The sequence below is a fragment of the Poromitra crassiceps genome (genome assembly GCF_964638095.1).
Source record: "Poromitra crassiceps genome assembly, chromosome: 26".
NCBI classification, from domain to species: Eukaryota; Metazoa; Chordata; class Actinopteri; order Beryciformes; family Melamphaidae; genus Poromitra; species Poromitra crassiceps.
The window spans coordinates 19,241,148-19,249,161 of NC_139640.1; the positions used below are offsets into that span (position 1 = coordinate 19,241,148).

General features: G+C 39.3%; 1 long non-coding RNA gene across 1 annotated transcript; it reads left to right on the forward strand.

Annotated features, from left to right (window-relative positions):
• The first annotated feature begins 328 nt into the window (after positions 1 to 328).
• LOC310798858 lies at positions 329 to 2,121 on the forward strand. Its single transcript, XR_014553792.1, has 3 exons — positions 329 to 424; positions 530 to 681; positions 1,820 to 2,121. It is a non-coding gene; the product is annotated as an uncharacterized lncRNA (long non-coding RNA).
• Positions 2,122 to 8,014: the final 5,893 nt, after the last annotated feature.

Genomic DNA, 8,014 nt, shown 5'->3' on the forward strand with positions numbered 1-8,014 from the left:
CTAATGTATGTTTGTTTATTGCTGTAAGTATAATTTAGTCTACTGTACATAATTTCAGATGTCATTACGAAACAACAAGGCTATGGCAGGTGACACTGAGTGGCTCTCTACTGGGGTGTCTGGTATGGCCATCCAGTGAGGGAAACATACCTGCTCCTTGCCCAAAAAAAGAGAGATGGCATGACCTTTATAGGGTAAGATTATATGGCTTATCCATGTTCAAGTTAACAACATGACCCTAACACAATACACTGTAACATCAGGTACAGTATGTGATGGTACATGTATGCTAGTCCAGTTAAGTTACCGTATGTGCATTGTGTGTTTCAGACTGCCACAGCCAGGTATCTGCACAGCTCAGGGATTACTGAAGTATCCCAGCAAGATGGAGCAAGGTGACCCTCTACTCCAAGCAGGGCTTCAGGTATGACCTCACCTTCACCCACTTATGCCTCCTTGGCCAACAAGGTGAAATAGTCATATTTAATTTCACTGGGACTTATTTTTCCCTCTGTGTATCTTTCTCAAGGTGAGCGCCTACACTCCAGACAGCGTGTCCCAGGCATTGGAGTATCTGAAGGAGCTCCTGCTCGTCATCCAGCAGCACACCACATCTTGTCTGCACAGGCACACATCCCACCTGCTACAGCGAGCGTGGACCAGCCTGCACGACTCCTGACAGTGAGTACCTGATTGTGTCTCCTGTCCAGATTGTGTTAAAAATGTTTTAACAACCTCACACAGACAAGACTCAAGTCATTACTATTGCTTCAGACAAAATCATTTCCAAGGTTGTTCAGTGTTTAACTGTATGGTCTAATCTTAGAAATATTGATGTTATTTTGATCAGGCTATGTCCTTTGATCAAGTTAAGTCATTGTCCTGTACATGCCACCCCCCCCCCCCCCCCATCCCCCCACGCACACCCATTTTAGAAACAAACACTCAGGTCTGTTGTGTCACACAGATTATTATTGATGCCTTTTGTATCATCCCACCTGGAGTACTGTAATTCCCTTTTGACATGCCTCACCGGTCCCTGGACTGTCTACAAATGGTCCAGTACACTGCTGTTGACTAAGGCCGCATGCCCACAGGGATTGTTTTTTTGTTTTTTGTTTTTTTCCCAGGTCAGAATGCTTTGGAAATCATGTCCAGAGTGCTTCCAACGTGCACAGACACAGCATTTATTTGTTGCTGCTGAAAAAAATTGACATTGATGAGTAGCCTGCCTCTCCAAAAGTGTAAATTTTCTCTGCTTGAGGCGCCCAGAGCACCCTGCCCAAAAACACTAGCCATCAAGAGCGTTTAAACACCAGGTGCGGTGCTGGGAAGAGGAGCGCTCCTAGAGCGTCCTTACCATAGAGAATGAATTGCAGAAAGGCGCTGGCAGCTCAAACAGACGTTCCCTGTGGACACAGCTGCTTAGTCCAGCACGACATGTCACATCACATCCATCTTAGCTTCCTTACATTGGCTTCCATCAAGTTTAAGGTTCTTGTAATCACTTATAAAGCCCTGCATGGTCAGGCACCTGTGTAAATCTGTGACCTGATCCATCCCTACATCACCAGTCAATGTGACTGCTCTGTGAAAGGTGCTATATAAATAAACGTTACAAATAAACGTTACTTTCTTAGTTAATTGCTTACTTACTTAGCTGGATTCAATTTACACCTGGCATTAAAACAGGTCCAGGATCTACATCAAAAATGTGATTCATCCTGTTTAATCCATGCCAACTATGTCTCTTTTCATCTATCATCTACAACATGTATCTATCAGTCTGATGTGTCCCATGTTTGTGTTTTCCCTACAGTGGTGAAGTGTCAGTGTGGTGTCTGCAGAGCCTGCTCGCCTCCAACACAACCCACCATCATCAAGACCTGGACCCAGGAGCTGCTGACGCCAGCATGATGGCAGCATACAGATGCCAGCTTTTTGCACACCACACACACTCGACACTGATCTACACAAAGTTACACTCACCACACACACTCGACACTGATCTACACAAAGTTACACTCACACTGACCCTTTCTGATGCTGCCATTTGGTTGTGTCAGCTCCTGCTCTCTAGCTGTGATTGGACACTCTGGGGTCAGACAAGTGAACTCTCATTCAAAGGGCCCTCTCTGTCTCTTTTCTTCTTTTTCTTCTTTTGATTGCTGTTTATTATTATTCATTGTCCACTGTGTTCTTTATTTGATTTAGATTGCACATTGTCTAATCGTTTTGTTTTTGTAAATGATGAATTTATTTGAAATGTATTCTCTCTTCGTGTCTTTGATAATACCATGATATTTAAATCTACTACATAATACATTATAGCCAATACGTTTTATACTTGACTGAATGACCAATAAAGTGCTCAAATCAGTTATCACTCATTCAATCATTACTTTCAACTTTTCTTTAGGGCATTACCCACTTTTGAGATAGCCTAAAAAAACTAAATATTTAAAGTGCATACTTAGTTACGGTAGTTAGTTAGTTAGTTTATTTCGATCAGAAAGCAAAGAATATTCACAGAATAGGAAAAAAAATAAACAGAAGAAAACAAAAGATACATAAGGCTGACCGAAAGGGTTTTAGGGCTGAAGCTAGCTAGCTTATTAAATGCCCTTACCCTTATTCATTTACGTTATATGTAAACATATGCAGTACATATGCATACACATGGATACATACATGCATTGATTTACACACACAAATAGCACATGCTCCTAATTTTTCATACAAGCCCATACACACATAGGCTACCTACCACATATAATTTCACATACATAGCTAATACCAAACATACTAGAGGAAATACAAGTGACCCATAAGTCCTGATTATGTTCCATCACGTCTATACTTCTCCAGAATAATGTTTCTATACTTTTTTTTGAATTGCACAAGATTTGTACTTTCTTTGATCTCGTCAGGTAATTTATTCCACAGTTTCACACCACAGACAGATACGCACATGCTTTTCAGAGTGCTATGAACAATTGGTTGTTTGAAATTCAATCTCCCTCTCAGCTCATAACCACCTTCTCTATCACTGAACTGTTTTTGTATATTACCAGGAAGTAAATTATGTCGCGCTTTATACAGAGTTTGGGCGGTTTTGAACTCCACCAGATCCCAAAACTTCAGCGTCTTTGATTTATGAAACAGTACATTTGTGTGTTCATGATAACCTACCTTATTCACTATCCTTATTGCTCTCTTTTGCATGTTGCATATTGTCTGTAAGTTGCTTCTATAGGTGTTTCCCCATACTTCAACACAATAAGTCAGGTATGGTAAGAAGAGTGTACAGTACAGTGTTTGCAATGATTTGATGTTCAAAAAGTGCCTTGTTTTGCATAGAATCCCCACAGTGCTTGCTAACTTGGACCTGATATATCTGATATGTGGTTTCCAGCTAAAGTTGTGGTCGATTATTACTCCTAAAAATGTGTTCTCATGTACTCTTTCTAGTTTAACACTGTCAATCATTAATTCTACGGGAGTATTCAGATGTTTATTAGTTTTGCCAAAGATCATAAATTTTGTTTTTTTTGTGTTTAATGATAGTTTATTTGCATCAAACCACAACTTTAGCTTCCCCAATTCTACTGTGACAGCCTCTAACAGCTGCTGAAGATTTTCACCTACACAGAATATATTTGTGTCATCAGCAAAAATTACATATTTCAATATTTTTGAAACATTGCATATGTCATTAATGTACAGTATAAACAGTTTTGGTCCTAAAATCGACCCTTGTGGTACACCGCAGGTAATATCTAAGGGAGAAGATGTTGTAATGCCCACCTGCACAAACTGTTTTCTGTTTTCGATGTAACTTTTTAGCCAATTTAGCCCCACCCCTCTGATCCCATACCTCTCTAGTTTTTGTATTAGAATATCATGGTTTATTGTGTCAAACGCTTTCTTCAGATCAATGAAAACACCCACTGCATATTTCTTATTGTCAATTGTACTTGTTAACTCTTCCACTAAATCCGTTAGAGCCATGGCAGTTGACCTGTTTGTTCTAAAGCCATACTGACTGTCTGTAAGCAATTCATATTTTTCAATGAAGCTGTCCAACCGTGCAACAAAGAGTTTCTCCAGAATTTTAGAAAATTGGGAGAGTAATGAGATTGGCCTATAGTTAGTAAAAATATTTTTTTCTCCTGCTTTATATACTGGTGTCACTTTGGCAGTTTTCATTTTGCTAGGAAAGCAGCCCAAGTTGAATGACAGATTACTGATGTATGTTAAGGGGTCTACGATAGTATCAATTACTTGCTTTATTAAGGTCATGTCGAGACCATTCCAGTCCGTAGATGTTTTATTCTTAAATTTATTGACCACATCAATAATTTCATTTCTATTTGTCTCTCTCAAAAAGATGGTGGCTGGATTCCTCTCTCCATGGAACTTTTCAACACCTCCCCCTTGTGGAGGGTTTATTTCCATCGCCAGTCGGGGCCCCACATTAACAAAGAAGTTATTGAAGCCGTCCACCAAATCCTTTTTATTAGTGATTGTTTTACCATTTTCTATAAAATAGTCTGGGAAGTAGGAGCTTGTTTTTTTATTTCTAATAATTGAATTTAATATATTCCATGTACCCCTAATATTATCTTTGTTATTTTCTAACACTCTATTATAATAATCCTTCTTACATTTTCTAAGGATATCAGTTAATTTGTTTTTATATAATTTGTATTTAGTTTCTTTTTCTCTAGTTCTGTGTTTTATAAATTCCTTGTACAAGGTGTTCTTTTTTTTACAGGCATTTAGTAGTCCCTTTGTGATCCATGGTTTTTCAGAGCTTTTAAATGTATGGTTGCTTTGTTGCATTGGACAGCTTCTATCATATATGGTCAAGAACGTTTCCAAGAAAGAGTCATAAGCAGGATCAACATCCACTGCTTCATATACTTTTCTCCAGTCCTGTCTCAGCAGTTCAGATCTCAATACTTCAAGGGTATTCTCCGTTCTTATTCTCCTCTGTCTTACTACATTTTCCTTTTTAAGCCTTTTATATTCACAATCATAAATAACAAACACTGGCAGATGGTCACTTATATCATTTATTAGTAGTCCACTGGTCATATTGTCTTCCAGGTTATTAGTAAATACATTATCTATAATTGTAGCTGATTGGGATGTTATTCTACTGGGTTTAGTAATGATCGGAAATAGGCCCATACTATACATTGCAGCAGTAAATTCATCAATCAATGGTAGATTATTTGGGTTTAATAGATTTATGTTATAGTCACCACAAATAAAAGTGACCTTCTGCTCAATGTTTGTAAACATACTTTCCATTACTTCCTTGAAAGTTTCAACACTAGTGTTGGGAGCTCTATAAACACAGCTGACAATGATATTTTTCTTTTTTTCCATGATAATCTCTATTGAAATACATTCACACACATCATTTATGGCAGCGGTCATGCGGTTAATGATCTTATACTTTAGTCTTTTATCTATATACAAAGCTGCCCCACCTCCCTTTTTATTGGCTCTATTAATGAAGTTTAATTCATACCCTTCTAGTTCAAAAACCACCCCTTTCTCCAGGCTCAGCCAGGTTTCAGAGATGGCTATTACACTAAAAGGTGTGCTGAATTGTCCTATATAATCTTTTATTTTTTGGAAATTTGCATATAAACTTCTGCTGTTAAAGTGTATGATCGATACTCCATGTTCTAAATCAAATTTATTTTTAAATTGGTCATCAGTGTAGTAATTGCAATTTATCCCACTATTAAAGAAGTTACTCTCTGGGTCAATGTCAGAGTTTAGGTCCTGCATATTTAGTAGAGAAGATCATGTACCATTCATGTTGCAGGCAGCTGGTGATTTTTCGAACATACACACACACATACACACACACACACACACTCACACACACACACACACACACATCCGTTCACATCTGTACACACACTCTCGCTCCCATCCTCCCACACATAGGAAGGAGAAGAAAAGAAAAAGAACGTATAAAGCCATACTTATATATACATATACATACATATATATACATATATATACATACATACATTCATACAGGTACTCAGAAGGTCCAAAAAGAAAGAAAAGGCAGCAAGGCCCAGCAAGGGATGCAGGAGAGAGCGGCGGGAGAGAAAAAAGGCAAAGTCCATCTCATGCAGCAAAAAAGCAAAAAAAAACATCAAAAAAGGCAGAAAAAGTCCAGAGTTTATCATAAGCAGCAAGAGTAGCAAGTTAGATGCAGGGTTATTATATATCCAGAAGCCATGCAGTGTCCAATCCCAGATTATCAGTTTATCCAAAGCCATGCATGTTATTGCAGAATGAAAATAGAAAAGCAAAAACTGGATGTCTTCCGTAGCAGAAAAAAACCATGTATTTTCCAGTTGGAAAAATTGGTGTAGTTCAGCTATTGGCATAGATAGTCAGACCATTATTTATATTGATCAAGGTCTTGGAGATCTCTTACCGTGATGGCCCTGGCTTCTTCGGGGGTTTCTCCGTTTAGCCGTATCATTACTTTGCAGTTTCTGGTCCACGTTGCTTTGATCTTGTTCTCCTTTCTCAGATTCCGTGCCTGCCAGGCAATGTCGGCATTCTTTTTTGTTAGATGCTCGTTCATGTATACATCAGAGCCCTTCAGGTTCCTTCCTTGCATTAGCAGCTGCGTTTTGTGTTTACGATTCACAAAGCGTACGATGATGACAGGCTTGGCTTTGCTATCCTTCCGGGGAAGGGTATGGCATGCAGCGATACTTTTACTTTCAATAGTTATGTTTTTACTTTGGAGAAAGTCGGTGACTTGCCGTTCCAGTGTGAGTTTTTCTTCAACTGGAGCGTCTTCTCCGTCATTTTGACCACCGGCGGCAGTCCTGGCGTAGGACCGATGTCTTGTTTCCAGCCCAGTGATAATAACGTCCTCCATTCGTGAGTACTGTTCCAGGTCTTCAATCCTGCTTTCCAAGCTGTCTATTTTTTTGTCCCTTTCCTTCACTAAGGCTTTCAGCTGTTTGACTTCAGTCATGAGCTCCATAAGAGCGGTTTGCTGTTTCGCCACCTTACTCAGCTCATCTGACATGAAGTTGAGGGATCGTCGTATTTCATCGAGATCGGCCTCGTTTGGAGCAGGAGGTTTCTTGGGCGGCATTTTCTTTTCGCTTTGTTTTGTTCTTCAGTATAATAACTTCGGTTTACAAGCAGAAACTACGTTGTTTCTTTCAAACTTCCCTCTAGTTTGTCGGCGTTTCTCAGGGCGCCGCCATCTTGCGCATCTAAGTGCTGCCCTATTACAATAATAAAGACCCAGTTTTAAAACCATGCATTGCATATTTACTAACATGCTTGAGGTGGGATTGTAAACCTGTCTCTTCCATTTTACACAAGTAGCCTAACTCATTGAGTGCCAGCCACTATGTAGCCTAATGTGATGGTGCATTAAAAGTTGATCAAAATCACATTATAGTTTAATTAGATTTGAGTTGCAGCACATTGACATCGTTTAGAGCACCAAGGCAATAACTGAATGACATTGGACAAAATTCAAGTAAGTCCACAGCTGGATTCGAACCTGCGTCCTCCCAATTTTTCTTCCTTTTCCTCCCCCTTTTCCCCCCTTTCTTCCCCCTTTCTCCCCTTCCCCCCCCCCTTCTTTACGGACTAATGTTCCCCAGCCTTTGCGGCGGAATTAGTTACAAATACTACGGATTTGGTCATATATAGAGATACTTAACATTGAGCACTTGGCATTCTGACATGACATGTTGCATTGATAGGCTAGCTGCCTCGCTAATTCTGTTTCATGATTTCAACCAGCGATGAGACAGGTATATTTATATAATTTACGATAATGTAACCAACGTGACTTTAGCAGACAGCATAGCACATTCAAAACCCACAACACTGCGTTTAGTTACGGCAAGAGAAATGGGACAATACCACAGGATTCAGGAAGTTTGTGATAAATACAAGCCCATAGCAAGAGACACTGCACTTATATGACATAAACGTT